The sequence below is a fragment of the Lissotriton helveticus genome, chromosome 4_1 (assembly GCF_964261635.1).
Source record: "Lissotriton helveticus chromosome 4_1, aLisHel1.1, whole genome shotgun sequence".
NCBI classification, from domain to species: Eukaryota; Metazoa; Chordata; class Amphibia; order Caudata; family Salamandridae; genus Lissotriton; species Lissotriton helveticus.
In genome coordinates, this window is record NC_136063.1 from 508,167,761 (window position 1) to 508,187,427 (window position 19,667).

Sequence of the window (19,667 nt, forward strand, 5' to 3'; positions counted from 1 at the left end):
CCTTCTGCTTGTGTGGACATATAGGGTTTGTTGGTTTTCCAAGAACTTAAAGGTACTCAGAGCCAACAACTGAGGTGCCCCTTACAATGGTTAATCAAAGTGTACCAGGTATAGAGCAATTCATATGATAAAATATTATAAAGAGTGAAAAATGGATATCAAGTAATCCTATGTATTTCTGAAATGGGCACTAGATACGGAGTTTAAGATCAGTGGTTATTTGCACATTTCTGAATATATGGGTATCCATACTAGCATGTGGTTCAGAGGGGCATCTCAAAATGATTTCTTACAAACTGGCTTACCTTTGGAAGGCACAAATGCAGAGAAATACAATCCATAATAACAAACATTCTACTACTCTGTATTACCCTAAGTCCCCTGATAAAAATGGTAACTCACTTGTGTGGTTAGGCCTTGTGGCCGTGACAGAAAAGGACTCAAAATGCAGCTTAGACATCACGTGTTTCCACTGAAAATCGACTCTTTTTTGCAATGTGGGAAGCTCTGGATTTTGGGCCCTAACTCAGCTAGTATGTATGGAAACCTAGCAAACTTCTAAATTTCTAAACACTAGATACCTAGGGGAATCCAATGTAGCTTGAATTGTGTGGATCCCACAATGTTTTCCTATCCAGAAGCCTTAACAAACCTCAAACTTGGACTTAAAAAAAAAATGTCCTCACATTTCTGTGAGAACAACTTCTGGAATCTGTGGGGAGCCACAAATGTCCTGCCACACAGCATTTCCCCAAGATGTCTGATAAAAATGGAACCTCACTTGTGTGGGTAGGGCTAGGGTCCACAACAGAAAAGGCTCCAAAACACAAAGGCACATCAAACTTTTCCACTGAAAAGTGACCCTTTTTTGCAATGTTGGTAGCTGTGAATTTTTGGTCCTAGCTCAGAGCTTGCACCTAGGGAAATCTAGTAATCCTTTCCATTTTGAAATCTAGAAACCCACAGAAATACAGATTGTGGTGACTTGTGATGCTTTCACCAGATATTCATACCGTCGCAAGCCCTCGCAAACCTCAAAATTAGATTAATACATTTTTTTTTTTTTTTAAAGTCCTCACATTTCTGTGATGGACAGTTAAAGAATCTGTGGAGACACAAATGTCCAACTATCTAGCATTTCCCCAAGTGTTCCGATAAAAACGGTAACTCATTTGTGTGGGTAAGCCTACTGCCTCAAACAGGAAAGCGCCCAAACCACAATGTGGAGACACCAAAAGGGAAACCTACCAAAGCCAGACATTTCTGCAAACTAGACAACCAGGAAAGTCAAGGGTAGTGTGCCTCGCATGGGTCTCACAAAGTTTTCTCATCCACGATGTCCTGCAAACCTCAAACTTTGCCTAAAAAACAGCATTTTTCGAGCATTTCTGTGATGTCAATCCCAGAATCTTCAATAATACACAAAAATATTACCACAGAGTGTTCTAATAAAAATGCTACTCCACTTCTGTGGCTAGGCCTAGTGTACGTAACAGGCATGCATCAAACCAAGGTCAATGGGAGTCCTGCAAGCAACTCTGTGTATTGTAAAGAGGTACAACGCGATTTCCTGCCTGTTCTTTCCTTCCTGCCTGTTCTTTCCTAAGTTCCCTGACTCTGACATCTGCTTACTCCTCGCGGCCCCCGCTTCGCGGGAGCCGCTCGAGGTTATCACCGGCAAAGGACTCCATTGAAGAACGAGTGGAGCCCTGCAGAGACGCCTCACCCCTGCGGGACTGCGAGGACCAGCGGGCGCTGCGCCTGGAGACTCGCCACAGCTGGTCCTCTTCCCGCCCACCTCCCGCTATATACAGACAGCGTGTGACGCGCACGCGGGACGCACGCGGGGCAAAGCGCGGAGCAAAGGGCGGGCCGTTTTGTGGCCGTAAGGTGGCTGGGCTGGGCCCATTCTCTAAAACCTCGCTGAAACGCCATCCAAACTACGTGGTAAGTCTGCTATCTCTCTGACACTGAACTATGTGCACTCGCTACATTCACGCAAAGTAACTGCTCCTCCTATTGCCACTGATCAGCAAGTTCCACTTTGACTTTGATCATCTATAGGGCCCTTGATTTGGTTACGCTTTTGGCAATACTTATCCAGCAGCTAATAACGTTAAAGGGTAACCTACTTGGGGTCTGTCTTCAACAAAAGTTTACTATTAGCACTCATGGCTACTAACGCTGAAAAATTCGTCCAAGTCTAAGTAGCGGGAAATTTTAAGGGTACACTGGTTGACTACTTTAGGAAACCTCCTCCCGATATAGAAAGGGATTGTTCACTGGCTGAACGTAGGGCTGAGCGGCGCCGCTCAATTGAAGCTATCAAAAACAGACTCCCTGTGGACGCTTTAACACAGATCAATCCAGCAGGCACAGGCCCAACAATAGGAATTGAGGATGTTTTATCTACGCAGGGCGCCCCTATGCTCCTGCGCGATACGCCTCCCTCATCGACTGCCCTTAATAGCGTGGAACAAAATAGCACCCTAAATATTAGTGACACTAATGCTCCTATAGAAATTATACATGATACTCCTCGAGTACTGGTAGGGAATATACAAAAGAAAGCAGGGAAACGGGAAGCCGTTAAAGTCTTTGGACCACCAGCAAATAAGAGAAGGAGGAGAGGAGGTGGGCCACAAAGAGCGAAGATCAGCCACACTGACTTTGGGAAGGGCAACAAGGTGCTTTTTACATCTGCTCCTATTACAAAGGTTAGACTACCTCCAGAGTCAGGTCAGGTGGCCGTACCTAAAACAATACTACTCACAAATAGCCCTACACTGAGTGCACCCAGCACCAGTAAAACATCTATCCGGGACGATACGATCAAGGAACAACTATCCTCTATCTCCCTCGATAGTATCAAACACCTACTTATGTCATTCACCTCTCCTATATTGGAGAGGTTGAAGAGGTTAGAGCAGCGGCTGGGGGATTTAGAACTAGCTATTACTAACAAAGCAAGTCTTCCTAAAGTAGCATCTAAGCAGGTTCTACTCCCCGCACCCGCAGTTCCATCTTCTATCCCTGCAACTCAAATGGATACTAGCTCATCTAGCAAAACTGTGGCAGGTAATCACCAAGGGGCGAATCCGCCAAAAGCAGCTTATCAACTAGCTCCACATATCCCAAAGGAATTCCCAAAGAAAGCTAGTACAGTTTACGGAGGAAATGGCTATGAGCATGGGGGGCGGGCACACCCAGATAGAGCAGGAATCCGTAGGGCCCGCCAAGTTGAATTACCACCGGACGCGGTCCCCTACGTGGTTGCACTCACAGGTGTCCCCATATTACAAGGTGGCAGGAGGGAAGTTTTAGCCAATTAAAAAATAAAGTCATGTACTGGCTTAGACAGTACAGACCACTCCCAAGTAACATCAATGGTGAGATTGTCCATGTACGGTGACTTTCCTCGTTGGGGAGTAGAGAGAAAGAAATTGAGGGTGATCTCATAATCATAAATTTTAGAGATTCGGTAGCAGTCAACTACATCTTAAATTGGAATTAAAGAACCAATGGTACAACCATTATTCCTTACGACCTAACTTATTTTTACCCAAGAGCTCAGGTAACCTCCCTAATGTCTTTAGGGATCCCCCCTGGCCTATGGAACAACCTCCCCACAACATTTAATAATAATCATAATATGTGGCAGGCCCCCAGCCCTATGATCCCAAAAAATGCTTATGGGTGGAATAACATCCCACATAGGGGACCCAGAAACAACTACAGTGGCCCAGACCACTCACAAGGAACTAGAGGAATGGATCATTTGCTGCCATTCACTCCCTTTGAGCATACTAATACCTTCGCAGCACTTTCAGGTCTGGATGACTGCGAATGACGGTTGGGGCCCGCTCCTAATATGTCACCAACTCATAGGACAAAAGACAAAAAGTATAATGGTACTGCCCAAAGTTATACCCCTGCTTCTGTACATATCAAGACCGTGTCAGATCCCTGCCTTGTGATAGACCCTCATCCCCAAACACAAGCTTCGGGGGTAAAAACCATGTCAATTCCCCAGTTAGATAACTCGTCTGGGACCACATTCTGTGAAACAATGGACACAATGGAATTAGTCCCTGAGATACCTGTGGTTGTAATATCACCCTGTGACATAATCGAGCCAGCCCCGGCAAAACTTTTGGAAGTACCACCACCTACAAACACGGAAGTCCCTGGTAGTATAATAACATGGAACATAGCGGGCCTGGCCCCAAAAATTAACGATGCAGACTGGCGGTCAGTAACTATGACCCATTCAATCATAGTGCTCCAGGAAACATGGGCTAGGGAGCAGTCCCATTTGCTGGGTTTTAAAACGTTTTTCACTCCAGCAGTTCCCACTAAAATGGGTAGACATAAGGGTGGTCTGTCTATGTATCTGTCTATTTGCTCAGGTCCCACGGTCCCGGGGAGCTTCCTGGGTTTCCCTTTTTATCAGATCTTAAGGGTATCCTGGGGTGCTTTGGAAAATCTAGCCATTATTAATTTCTACAATAATATCCCGATAGCACAAGTGGAGACCACAATTAAGAATTTGTCAAGTACCCTCAAAACGATTGCAGATAGCTGCTCAGGGGATATGGCCCTCTTGTGGGTAGGGGACTTTAATTGTCCATTGTGCCCAAAGAGTCTACAGGGAGTGTGTGGCTGGGAAGACGAAACCACAGGATTAGTGACCACTACCCCATTTCAGTTACTTTCAAGCTAAACCCGGATACGCGGCCTCTTAATACTCAACGAAATTATGATTTTAACCCTATTCTTGGCCAGCGAAACGGTTTTTGCATTAAATGGGAGAAGGTCATACCAGAGAGCTTTCATAAAGATCTAGTGAATATTTCCCATAAAGAAATTGTTAAGTGTTTGACGTTAGAAGAGAACGAAGAACAAGTTTTGCTCTCTTTTAATAAAATTTGTTTTTTAATCAAGCATCTTCTGACTAGAGATCCACGCAATATAGTCAAGAGAACCCCAGGGTGGTTTGACCCAAATTGCTCCAGGGCATTGCGGGAACTTAAAAATGTACTGCATGTTACCCCATTAGACAGAGCTCAGATTCAAAGGGCAAGGCGGAAGTATTGCGCTGCTTTGACTAGAAGGAAGAATGATTTAAAAACTGAAGCCTAGGAAGCCCTCCATGCAGCAGCAATACAAAAGGACTCTACTGCTTTTTGGAAGGCTGTGAACGCTCCTTTCTACCAAGATAGCCAAGGTCCCCGCCTAGATAATGCTATCACGGCCCAGGAGTGGGTGTCCCACTTCCAGGCCCTGTATACCACTAAGGTCCTGCCTGTTCCAGCCTCTGAAACATCAATATTTTTAGAAGATGAGAATCTCCCGTTCCCTCTAGACATTCAATTCAAACTAGAGGAGGTACATAAAGCCTTAATGGAGAGCTCAGCCTCGAAAGCACCAGGCCCAGACTCGGTCCCTATTGATGTCTTTAAAATGTACCCAGACCTGTGGGCTCCTCTACTCACTAGAGTTTTGAATTGCATGACGAAAAGAGGTTTTATCTCAACTTGGAAGGAGGCAATCCTGGTCCCGATATACAAGAAGGGGGACAGGAATGACCCTGCCTGCTATCGGCCCATCTCTTTGTTAGATGGCTTCATGAAGATGGAAGGCAGGGTCATTCTTGCTCGCATTCAGGACTGGGTGGAGGGACAAGAAGTGAGGTCTCCCTTTCAGTATGGTTTCAGGGGAGGGAGGGGGACAATTGAGCAGGGACTGAATCTCTCACTAATTATTACAAAATATATTCATGCCAGGAAATCGAATCTGTATGTGACCTATGTGGACCTCAGCTCTGCCTTTCACTGCGTTTTGCACGAGAGACTCTGGCAGACGTTGAGGGACATTGGGCTGGACAATAAAATAATTGTATACATCAGAGAACTTTATGTGGAGGCAGGCGCTCGAGTTAGATTCGGTCAGAGGGGGGAATGCACAGAGCTTTTTAAAATCAGCAGAGGGGTAAGGCAGGGTTGCATTTTGGCCCCCCTACTATTTAATCTATACATTAATGGAGTGGGTTCTTGCCTAACACAGCAGTATTATGATTACCCCGTAATCAAGGGCAAACCCATCCCCATTTTACTTTACGCTGACGATGCGGCGATCCTCTCACAGACCAAGGTGGGTCTCCAGAAAGCTGTACACACCTTCACTAATTTTATGAACACTAGAGGGCTATGTGTAAACGTCTCGAAGACATTTACTATGTCGTGTGGTCCAAACAAACACAGACTACCATGCCCAATTGTTTTAAATAACAGGAAGGTAGAGTTAGCTGACATCTTCTGCTATTTGGGGGTCCTCTTTGATAGACAAGGCACCTGGAAGCCGGCCGTGAAAGCGCGGGCCGTGGCATTTAACAGAGCAGTCGGGGCTCTCATGAACTTTGCCAAAAAAATAGGAAACAGACCAGTAATGGAGCTCCTTCGTATATTCAAAGCGAAATGTGTGTCTACTGGGACCTCAGTAATGGAGCTCCTTCGTATATTCAAAGCGAAATGTGTGTCTACTGGGACCTATGGGGCTGGTATCTGGGGCTGGCAGCAAGTGGAGGAGATCCAGTGAATTGAGAACAGGTTCCTCCGTTTTATAACTGCTACACCCAGGAGCACCCCTATATATGTATTACATGCCGAAGTTGCCCTCCTCTTTATTACGGATATTATAAAACTCGCCCCAGTTTTACTTTGGCATACTGTTTGGACTAACCCTGCCACAGGCTTGAACAGATCCATCATAGAGGACTGCCTAAACAGTGACGGACTGAAAAACATAAAATGGCTTAGATATATTAAGAACTTTGTCAGTGAGATTGGTCATCCTGAATACTTTACTGACCCAGCCTCATTGGAATCTCTTTCGCGATCTACGCTGAAAAAGATGTTGTTGGAACATTTGGAATCACAAAGGTGGAAGAGCGAAAGGTCTAAAAAAATCGGTCATGAGCCACGACAAAGTGACTTTTCAGAGGGGTCTCCAGTTGTATCTTGCTTTAGATCACCCCCTACATCAACGTAGGCTCCTGACTTACTTTCGCCTGGAAACCTTTTACAGACTTATATCATTCCCGATTCCCAATGACTGGACGAGGGGAAAAAGGCTGTGTCCTTGTGATGATAAATCATTTCAATCAAACATACACTGCACTCTGTTCTGCACTTTATATAGCCACTCGAGGCGACAAATTTTAAAACCTCTGCTGTTACGCTGGGGCCTAAGGAATTCAAGAGATGCTTATAATAAACTTAGGTCCTTAGATGATTGCCTCACTATTAGTACAGTGAGCCATTTTCTGAACACAATTATAAGAGTGAGAAAGTCTATCGTCATGGAATAATAATATTTAGTCAAATGTTTCTTAATTATTATCTATTTTACCTGCTTGTACGGTCTTATTTCTTTTAATTGTTCTCGTATCAAGAAGTCAAACCTTAGCTTTGTTTCAATCAGAACGGAAAAATGATATTTTAAATTGTGTTTTTTATCTGTACACTTTTATGAATTGTTATTTCAATTCGAATAAAGTCTTTTTGAACTTTGAACTCTCATTTAACTTGGTTGGAAGTGTCTCAGTTGGGGGCACTACACCCAGCCACAGAAGTGGGGTAGCATTTTTATGAGAACAAGTGGAGGAAACGCTGGGTGGTAAGACTTTTGTGAGGAAAAAGTGTAATTTTAGTGAAAGTTTGAGATTTGCATGGCACTGTGGCTAATAAAATCTTGTGAGATGCATGCAAGGCACACCATCCGGACTCACCTGATGCCTAGTAGTCAGAAATGCCTGGGTTTGGTAGGTTTTGCTGGGTGACCAATGAGCCCGGGCCCAAAGACCAGAATTAGGCCATATTGCGTTTTGGGGCCTTTTGTATCACAGGTACTAGGCCAAGCCACACAAGAGGGGAAGCGTTTTTATTGTGACAATTGGCTAAACGCTGAGTGGTAGAATTTTGTGTACGCTGTGATTTCCTGAAGTTTAGGTCACAGAAAATCATAGAAAATGTGCGGTTTTAGGCAAAGTTTGAGATTTGCAGGGCATTGTGGGTAAGAATGTGTCATGGGAACCACACGAGGCCACCATCGTGGGACTGCCCCAGGGGTGTTGTTTCATAAATGTCTAGGTGGCAGCTAACAAGCCCAAACCATGCAGCCATTAACCATAGAAATAGGGCGATATTGGGACTTAGCCCCCACTCTGCTAGCCATGTAAAATATATATATATATATTCCCTCTTGCCATAGGGGCGGGGATGGTGCAGTCTCCATGGGGACAGAAAGATTCAATTGCCCATTATGGGATAGCAGTATTGCCTTGATGCCAGACTAGGTCACACTAGCCTTTTGTTTGTTTTGATTTCTGTTTTGGTGCCTTGTTGAAATCCATGGTGTCTAGTGGCCTTTCTGTCAGCTGGGGGCACATTTGGGTAAAAACTTTCAATCCACATCCTAGGAGAGTTTGGGGGCAGAGAAACACCCCCACACCATTTTTTTAAGCAAAACAAAGTATGGTGGCCAGCTCAACCAGGCATCATGCCATGCTCCCACCCCAGAATAGGTGCATCAGTGTTTCTGCCCACCCCTTTGGGTGGAACGAGGGCATTTACCCCTAATGTGAGGCATGTAGTTTAATTGGAGTGCTGACTGTCAAAGTGAATTTGAAAACATTAAGCAAGAGATAAGAGAAGCACCAAATATAAAAACCTCCGGGGCAGGAAGACATACAAAAGTAGTTACTGATGCTATAAAGGATTAGGCGAGGTGCTCCTATAACTGGATAGTGGTGTGGGAAATACCATTGATGTGTTTCAAGGGGGCAAAGCATAACTATCCTGTAATCTAAAAGGATGTTTTAGCTGCATGCTGGGCTATATAATAGTTAAAATACTTTCTATGGGGCTGGACGTTCACTGGCAGGACTGACCACAAACCTTTAACAGAGATATTTGTGAAAAAGGGATTAGATAGCGTCTGTGCCAGAATACGTAAATGGGTTGTAGAGTTACAAGAGTGCATCTTCTCTGTAGAATATATGCAAAATTCTGATGAAGAGAAGTTTGATGATATGATCTGGGCCAATGAGAATGTGTTTTGTGACTGATGAGCAATTACTAAGGAAGAGTGGAAAGCAAAAGCCATGTGTGATGATGTTTTCAAAACAATTATATTGTATATTCTGAATTGGTAGCCTAATAAAACAGGTTAAATGAAACAATCTGTCCATTCTGGATGGTATAAGATGAACTTTTACTTCATGACGAGTTGGTATTTAGAGGGGATGGTCTTGTGGCTTCCAACAACATGCGGAGCACAATTATTGGTAAATGGTAAATAGGACAAAGAAATTTGATGCAAGACAAGACATGTAGAGAGAGAATTGAAGGTAAAAATGGAAAAGATTAGGGCTCATATAGGATCTGAACCTGGATCCAAGTTCACTGAACCTAGTAAGGTTATTAAATTGTTTAGAAATGCTATCAAAAGAGAAGATGGAAATGGTTCAACCTGAACAGAATGGCTCGTTTAAAGAAACCTTGTACTTACTAACATTATATACCAATTACGGCTTTAATAACAATGTGACTACTGCAAAGGGTAGTCAATCTAGTAAGAATTAATCTGTAGATGTAACCAAGTCAAAACAAGCATTTGCAATGCAATAGGTCTCGCATTATTAAAGTTAGAGCTATTGGCATTGTAAATGGCAATGCCTTTTATTTATGTTTTTGCTCCCCCCCCCCTCCAGACTTACACCAGGAGCTGTCTTGTCCCCAGATCTGCCGCAGCCATGGCAATGGCCGAGAAGCGGCTTTGCCCCCGAAGGGGTGGGGAGGAGGAAGCACTCACCGCACAGCTCCAGGAGGTCAAGGAGGGCGACGTCCAAAACGGAGGTCAAAAGGCAACGGGCAGTACCCGCTCAGGGTCCAGGCCGGGGAGGGAGAGGGTCAGCGCAAGCAGCAGCCAATGCACAAAGAGGGCGCTTGACCCTCGCAGGCAAAAGTGTGCAATTTGTTCTAACATTTCTGACAGGTTCTGGGTGGGGCAGGAGCAGCAGAGAATGCAAGTGTGCGGTCGATATCTGGCAAGTGCCTTAAAAAAGGGGGGGGGGCATGCGGCTGGGGTTAGCGGTCAGATAGGAAGTCATGCAGCGTGGCGCCCGTGCATGTGAAAGTTTATAAAGAAAACAAGTCGGGTGGGGGGCGGGCTCACCTCTTTACTCGTGTTCATTAACTCTACTCACCTTTGGGTACTGGAGCTGCTGTTGGCCTCTTCGATGGGATGTTGCAGGCTGTCGGAGGGCGGACTCTCATTCTCAAGTGCCGGTGGTAGATCAGGGGTGGTGCTCTGGACGAGTGCTAGTTGAGGAGCAACAGGGACGGGAGGCACGGGGCCACCTCTACATCCTGCAGGAGGTTGAACGTTGGGTTGAACACGGAGCCTGGACCTACGGAACATCTCCACTCGCAAACAAGGGGCACGCGGCACATCCAGCAACTGTCGCACTCTCCTTTTTTAACAGGCTGCCTCCTGCCACCGGAATCAACAAACCATGTAGTGTCCATGACAGCCTGGGTCACATGGGCGAACTACGGCTCGCTTATAATGACGTCATTAGCCGGCGCACGCGTTTCGCGTTCCAGAAGCCGGGTGGGAGTGGTAAAGCAGTCTGGAAACCGATGACATTTCGAGTCACCGAGGAACGCTGATATTCCGAACTCAGCCACTACACTAAATATGTCTCGATGCGGACCAATGTTTCAAAAGAAACTGCTGTTGTTGGGGGCCGGTTCAGCTTCTCCGGGTGGCAAATGGAGTCCCATCAGCACTAAAGCTTAATTTTCACGGCTTGTAAGTATCACAAAGGCCACAGATTTGAATCTTACATCTCCATTCTATTTCCGGGGTCCCTAAATGAGTGCTGTTTAATAGTGACACTAGTTATTTACAGCGTCTAGAGCCAAGGCCAGAAAGCACTGTATAAAAGACAAAGGCAATTCACGAAACGTAGGGTCCATACAAAGAGACGTGTTACACACAATTTCCATATCCAGATACGAACACGCATTCAAGCTTTGGGTGGCAAAAAGCCGATTGTAATCTTTCGTTTTACCAGAAAGTGCAGTGGCACCTGGACGCCTTTCTTTAACACAGGGTGCACTCTGGGAGAAGCAGTCCCAGTTCAGATAAACTGAACCAATTGTACTAACATCTATGAAAACGGCGATATGTACAAAGGAAAGCCTTTGATAGAGAGGTGGGGTTCAGGTAACCTCACAAAAACCAGAATATTAACTGCAACCCGCCACATTCACGCGCAGACATACATACATGCCGATAGCTCTCTCGCGCACATACAGGCCAGTTAAGGAAGCCGTCAGACATGCCATGCACACATATGTAAAAATATAGAACTATCTACTCCACACACCTGTCACATTGTTATTAGCACACATACAGATGCATCGGAGCCATAGGTAGAGACCTAACTATAACCATACAGAGCGATCACACTTACTGATATAGACGTATGATATATGAGCACTCGCCAGCACACGGCGATGAAATACACACACTCCAACCTATCCCATTCACACACACATCTTACGCCATGCACACGGACTTTTCATTGCCTACTGATTCATACATGCATCGCACACATATATACCATGCACGTACAGAATTATCATGCACACAGACCGATCACATGCAGACTCCCCGCACGGCTGCAGGCAGACCACATACCTGCTCATGCACAGACACTGCAGACAGGCTATGCTTCTCATGCTCCCAGTCCCTAGACACAGAGAGACTAGAGTAACACTTCGTATCCCCCGTGCCTGCTTTTTCACGCAGATTCCCGGGGCCTCTTACCTGCATCAGTGGCTCTGCGCGTTGTAACTCAGGTGCTGGGTCCGACCACCTCCGCTGGCTTCGGGCTGCACAATGTTTCTGCTCTCCCGGCCTTTTCGTGTTTTTGGGGGGTTTCTCGGCAGGACGCCTGCCTGTCTATCTTTATGCTGAGCTTTTAATGGGAGAGAATGGGAGGTGCCAGCTCAGCCAGGGTGACATCACCCTTAGGCAATCAGAGGCAACGCTTATGATAAACAAGTTGCTAGGACTGAAAACGAAACCTTCCATGGGGCGGGACTTCCGTCTTTGGAAGCCCGCGCATGCGCCCACGGAGAGCAGCAGTGCTGGTGACGCGGGGCTCCCATGCCCGAGGGAGAGCCCCGTGGAGGCTGCAAGAGTTTATAACGGCGGTAAGTGGGGCTTGGGGGGGGGCGCTTGTATGTATGCGGCGGTGGCGGCGGGGGGGGGGTTGTATGGCCGTGGCAGGGGTCTCTGTATGTGTGTGTGCGTGTGGGTGCGCTCCTGTGTGTGTGCAGCGGGGGGGGTGCCGGTGAGTGGGGGGGGTAAGTAGGGGGGGTGCGCGCGTGTGTGTGCCTTCCTGCCTGCGTGTGCATGTGTGTATGTGTGTGTTCAGGGAATCTGTGGCAGGGGACGTGCACGGCGCGGCGCGGGACGGGACGGAACGTGCGCGTTCGCGCACCCAAATCCTGGACAAAAGCTCGTAACACCCTCTTGTCCTTCCTTCCCCCAAGACAGGCAACTATACGTCTCCAGCTGGACACGCATCCTTCGGATGCAGTTTACCAGCGAGACCTAAAAAGGTATCTGCCAAAATCCCAGCTATCTCAGTGACTATGAAAGGTCAAAAACTTTACAGTACTTTCACCGTCTAGTCACTTGAATGTACTTTTTTCATCCATTATTCATAGGTTTCTTATATTAAGTGTCATATCTTAGGTTTATTTATTTTTATTAATTCAAAGCGGGGAGTTGTGCGGCATTTCTATGTTACTGGTCTCTTGACACAGAATACGGCCTTGCCAATACAACCCATCTGTATTCCACAGCTGTGTCATGTTCTAGAACAGGGACACTCAAAGTACGGCCCGAGGGCCGCATGCGGCCCTCCTGATGTTTAATGGCGGCCCCCTGGTGAACAGCAGCTCTGGGCTGTTGTTTACTTGACCGAGTAGTCAGTCAGTCAAATATACTTTTATTGATTCATTTGAAAATCATAAAAGGATGGCAAACCATCATTAAACAGTGCTTTCAATGAACATTTTAAAAACATAAGAGTGACAAAAAAGGTCTAAAAATCGTGACCACAATTAGAAGGCTAGCGGGTATAACAATACATTAAAAATAATAATGATATGAGCCAGCAGATTATTTAATAGCTGTTTTGCTTGAATTAATTTTGTCCAGTTCCTTTGCTGCTATTTTCCAGAATTTTATGGCGCAACTGGACAGGGGGATTGCAAGCCAGTCGAGACACCCGATGACTGCGGCTCTGCATGTTCTTCTCTGTTCCTTCTTGAGAATCTCCCGAAGGATGGATTTTCGAGTTTTCAGTAGGAAAGGGCAAGTCCATAGTAGATGTTGTAATGACTCCTCCCCTAGACCGCAGAGGCGGCATTCCTTAGATGGCCATGTGCATTTCCAATTTGGGGTCAAAACCTTTGAGGGGAATGATCCCATTCACAGCATCATCAGGTGATGCTTTTTATGGCGGGGCAAGTCATCAAACAGATACTGCCTTCAGCCTCTGGTAGCCCTGTATCACAGCCCAGGCAAGATATGTTTTTGCGAAAATCATTTTGTCTGTTAGTAGAGAGATACGCTTAATAGCATACTTGACTGAGTAGAAACATTCAGAAAGCTATGAAATGGGCATACTTCATTTGCATGTTAACTAAATTAAAGGTAAAGAAACAAAGCAGGTGTCCTAGAAACTCACCTTTAGCAATCTGCTTTGCGTCGTCCTATACGTACCTTTCAACACCCCGACCCTGCTGGCATCGGTGCGGCCCTCGGGAAGCCACAGAGAGTACTTTCTGGCCCACAGGGGAGTGTTTGCGAGTACCCATGTTCTAGAATGTTAAGCCTGCATTGAAGCTGAAAGCGCAGGTATCCCTGGGCTGTAGCTGGGGTTGTATTAAAGTATCTGAGCTCATACCTTGTTCCACGTGTGGTGTACGATTTGTAAGTAGGCTGCTAGCAGGAACTGACAAGGTTAAGCTTCTGATCGCAAAATCTGGGAGTCGAAGTGTATTTTTGTGTCTATTTACCATACCGCATTAACTAGAATATATGCTTTGGAATGCTACGTAGGAGTGGCAGACGAGCAACCCCCTCGGACTGGGCATAAGAAAAGCCACCATAGCATATGCTGCTAGCAATTTATACATATGGACAAAGGAGTATTATTAAACAAACATTAATACTGCCCTAAACAATACCATCAAAAAGCCCCAGGTCTGACTCATCCGGCTGGAAAAGCCCCAGTCAGGAAATTACCTTGGTCATTCTCAACTGCAACACTCGGTAAACCACCTAGTGCCCTCCCCCTCGTTACAGACCGGGATTACAATCAGAAACTCGTTGATTTTTATATAATTTCAGCACGTACAATTACACAATTTTACAAATTGACTTTCTCCCCTCGCTCACATGATTCATATCCAAATAGAGAAAGCCATACGGATACGCTTCCTCGCAAATATGCTATTTTGCACTCTGATCCTGGAGCGAGTAGGTCAGGGCTACTGACTGCACGCCTATACAAGCCTGCCGCCATTGTAGATACATCCAGCCTATTTCCATAGATTAGGGATGGTAAACATTTCCAGTAGGCACACACTAGATGGCGCTTTAAGATCATCAAATCGCAAGAAACACGAAACATTTTCAAGCAGTTCCTTATATTCGTTTTAAATACTTACTAGATTAATTTGATTTTGCAGTTGTACATATCTTTCTCCATTATTAGGCTAAAATGGGGACATTTTGATCTGAATCATCCCCGCGGATAACCTACCTACATTCTTCTTCAAAGTTAGAGCCATTTCCGGCTTTCTGTTCGCAGGCTTTATTTGTTTGTAGGCCACTCCGGTTGTGTTTGTTTGAAGAGCATAGCCTCGTCACCACCCTCAGATTATCTCCTTTCATCCTTCAACCAGTGCTCACTAATAACTACGTTTTCCTTTTTCATGAAGCGCTCCATGAGACCGCACGTGTTTACAATGGTCTCACTTGTATGCTTCTCTTTTTTTTCTCCACAGACTTTGAGACTTTAGTAATAAAAAACAACCACGAAATAAGATCTCCCATAGTACTCCATACTGCACAATGAGACAAATATACATGCCGCGGGCCTAATGAAATTAAATGAACCAAAGATACAAAAGGACAAGGGCCAACCCATCAATCACCAGCACAAAGTAAAGAATGCTTGCTTCGACATCCTCCTGCACAACACCAACTCAAATGAAACACATCCTTGCCAAATCACACAGTGGCACCATGTGTCACATAATTTTGGGTCCCTTCACACGGTGATCCCTTGAAGAGCTGAATCCACTCGGTGGCAGGGAAAACGAGCTGAATACCTCTGAAAACAGTCCAGCTCGTTTTTGCAGGCTATGTTCAGCCGTTGCCCATTATAAGGTACTAGCAGCCCGTCCCGACGTTGTCTGGGTATGAATTGCTGCCGGCCAGTAGTATATTATTTTGTAGGATTTCGTTTTGATAGCATTTCTTATCTGTGACAGGCCTGTGAAACGCTCCGATTCACAGTGCACTGCTGATGCAGTTAAGAGTGCGCGTTCAGTAGTGTGAACTCGAGTTTGCCTACTTTATTTTTCCTTGCAATATTATATAGCGCGAACTCGACAACATGGCATGAGCACAATTTACATTACAGAAGAACACATTCATTTGTGGTAGGCACGGGGAGACAAAGCGATTTGCCTGGAATCACAGGATGTTGAGCAGATGCCGAGATTCGAACGTAGCTCCCCAGCTCTAAAGTTCGCAATTCTAGAACTTGTGGCTGGAGGGTATGTCTAAAAGTATATGTCGGTGCTGGCCATCAATGAGAGAGACCTGTGCATTTTTCAAATGGGTGGTGAAAAAATATGAGTATGTTGCTGGAGATGTGGACCGCCGTGCCACCAATGTACTTACCGGGGGAGGGTAAACACCCATTATTCTGCAACTTTCTTTCCACATACTATCCTTCCACATACTTTCATTAGAAAAGTACCATGACTCTGCAATGCCATTATAACACATGGCATTACATTTTATATGCTTTTACAACGCAATTCGTTGTAAATGCATGAATGGTAAAAGCATGTTTTTTTTTTAATGTTTGGATAAGGTAAGTATGGGTATATGGGTGTATGTTTTGGGGTACTGAGGTATATGTTTTGGGGTGTTTGGGCATTTTAAGGGTTCAGATATAGTTTTGGGTTATGGGGTACAGGGGTATTTTTAGGGTTCAGGGCTAGGTTTGGGTTACAGGGGTATTTTAGGGTTCAGGGGTAGGTTTGGGTTACATTGGTATTTTTAGGGTTCAGGGCTAGGTTTGGGTTTTGGGGTACAGTGGTATTTTCAGGGTTAGGTTTGGGTTTTGAGGTAGAGGGGTATTTATAGGGTTCAGGGCTAGGTTTGGATTTTGGGGTACAGGGGTATTTTTAGGGTTTCGGGATCGGTTTGGGTTTTGGGGTACAGGGTATATTATAGGGTTAATATGGGTTAGTGTTTAAGGGTGTTGGAGTATTTTAAGGAGTAAGGGTGGGGTATTTAAAGGGAGCAGGGTGGGATTAGCACACGATATGAGACATGGCGTGAAGGGCGGAAGGTACCACACACCCCCAGCGTTTGTCACGCCCCCAGCACACCGCACACAGCACAACGCAGACACGCCCACAAGGGACTACTTTGCAGGCATGGTTCTTTTACCTTTTAAATGTATATGGTGGGCGTCTGCATAGCCTATGTCCTTCTGCTGCAACTGCCCTTTCCAACGCTGTATTGGGTGTTGTGATTGATGCTGTGGTTCCTGAGATTACCCGCCTCAAAGGTTTGGGCTCTCTCTTTATTATATTAGTATGGATAAAAACAACCCAGGATATCGGCAACGGCCTCGATGTCCCTTTGTTTTTTATTGTAGAGGGGTGGGTGCTTGGTCAGGGGCAGAGTACTTCTCAGATAACTCTCAGCACAAGGCCCAACCCCTTCTCACCGAGTGAAGTTATTTTGTAAGTTGGCAGGTTTGGAAACAGATCATCATATCTACCCCATACCCTCCCCGCATTCCCAAGTGAGAGAAGAACAACATTATAGCAATTGTCGAGCATTCGAGACCTCTTGTATATACTTTAGTATATACTTATATGTGTATGTACTTTGTGGGCTCTGGAGATCAGCACTAGGACTTGTCTGCTTCCGCTTGGGGACTTTTATTTCTGTTCAACTGCCTCTATTTAATTGTCTTGATAGAAAACGACCAGCAGAGGTCCGTAAAATACCAGAATCACTTTAGCATTCTCTAGATTTTAGTCCATAGAAATTGTCTTCCACGAGCACCCATAAACAATAATATTTTTTTCAAATCTTGTATTTTCAGTGATATGACCACCGAAGGCCCTGCTTTTATATTAAAAACAGAGCTTTGTACTATACCATTTCCAGCTGAAGGGCAATATTTCTCTTCATGTGTTCCTATGGCATGTCACACAGTTTGGTGCTTACTTTCCCTCCATGTTAAAGAACAGTAGATGTTTCAGCACCCAGGCTAATGTGCAGCATAGCTAAATACATATAAGGTCCCAAAGGCGAGACCGATTGCATTGCCCTGGAATTTCTGTCATCATTGATCCACAGATCGGGCAACATCACTAGTAAAGAGACACCGGCAGGCTCGATGATAAAGGCATTCCTGTATTCATACAACATTTTATTGCTGTTTGCTAAGCCTGTGGTATTCATTCCAGCAGTTATGGCTCTCATTAAGTCTCTCAAAATTCTCCAGTTATAAAATGAACACGGAGTAATATGAAGTTTTACCTATGGCCTGGTGTACCACTATAGCAAATATTCATAAAAACCCCATTAAATGGGTCTGCAAGTGTCTGAAATATATGGTGATTAAGGTGGACAGAGCGCTGAAGAGTGTAACAGAAGACAATGTGAACCCTTAAATATTCCAAAAAACAGCGATTTATCACGATGGACCCAACTTAACTTATCAATGTGGGGTAAGACCCTAAAACATGCACTGGCTTGGCCAATAGTTCTCGCCTTCGGGACCTTACAAGTGTTTAGCCAGAGCTTTTGGCTTTGCCACAGTCATTAAGCTATGTTGTAGAGCAGCATGGCTGCTGTGCAGCATGTTGACAATCCATACTAATATAATAAAGAGAGAGCCCAAACCTTTGAGGCGGGTAATCTCAGGAACCACATCACCAATCACAACAACCAATACAGCGTTGGAAAGGGCAGTTGCAGCAGAAGGACATAGGCTATGCAGACGCCCACCATATACATTTAAAAGGTAAAAGAACCGGGCAAGCAAAGTAGTCCCTTGTGGGCGGGTCTGCGTTGTGCTGTGGGCGTGACAAACGCTGGGGGTGTGTGGTACATTCCGCCCTTCATGCCATGTCTCATATCGTGTGCTAATCCCACCCTGCTCCCTTTAAATACCCCTGCACCCCCTAATCATAACCCACCCTTACTCCTTAAAATACCCCAACGCCCTTAAACACTAACCCATCTTAACCCTATAAATATACCCTGTACCCCAAAACCCAAACCTATCCCTAAACCCTATAAATACCCCTGTACCTCAAAACCCAAACCTAGCCCTGAACCCTTAAAAGACCCTTGTACCCCAAAACCCAAACCTACCCCCGAACCCTAAAAATACCCTTGTACCTCAAAACCCAAACCTATCCATGAACCCTAAAAATAACCCTGTACCCCAAAACCCAAACCTAGCCCTGAACCCTTAAAAGACCCCTGTATCCCAAAACCTAAACCTACCCCTGAACCCTAAAAATACCCCTGTACCTCAAAACCCAAACCTAGCCCTGAACCCTAAAAATAACCCTGTACCCCAAAACCCAAACCTAGCCCTGAACCCTTAAAAGACCCCTGTATCCCAAAACCTAAACCTACCCCTGAACCCTAAAAATACCCCTGTACCTCAAAACCCAAACCTATCCCTAAACCCTAAAAATACCCCTGTACCCCATAACCCAAAATTATATCTGAACCCTTAAAATACCCAAAGACCCCAAAACATATACCTCAGTACCCCAAAACATATACCCCTATACCCATACTTATCTTATCCAAACATTAAAAAAAACATGCTTTTACCATTCATGCATTTACAACGAATTGCGTTGTAAATGTATGCGTGGTAAAAGCATATAAAATGTAATGCCATGCGTTATAATGGCATTGCGGAGTCATGGTACTTTTGTAATGAAAGTATGCGGAGTGATAGTATGCAGTAAGAAAGTTGCGGAATAATGGTGTTTACCCTCCCCCGGTAAGTACATTGGTGGCACGGCGGTCCACATCTCCAGCAACATACTCCTATTTTTTCACCACCCATTTAAAAAATGCACAGGTCTATCTCATTGATGGCCACCACCGACATACACTTTTAGACACACCTCCAGCCACAAGTTCTAGAATTGCGAACTTTAGAGCTGGGGAGCTACGTTCGAATCTCGGCATCAGCTCAACATCCTGTGATTCCAGGCAAATCGCTTTGT

The 19,667-nt window shown here is 45.2% G+C and overlaps 1 protein-coding gene across 1 annotated transcript in view; it reads right to left on the reverse strand.

Moving 5' to 3' along the window:
• The window catches only part of CHMP4C (charged multivesicular body protein 4C), a 131,285-nt gene that overhangs the window by 47,284 nt on the left and 64,334 nt on the right, over positions 1-19,667 (reverse strand). The gene's annotated exons all lie outside the window — the stretch shown is intronic.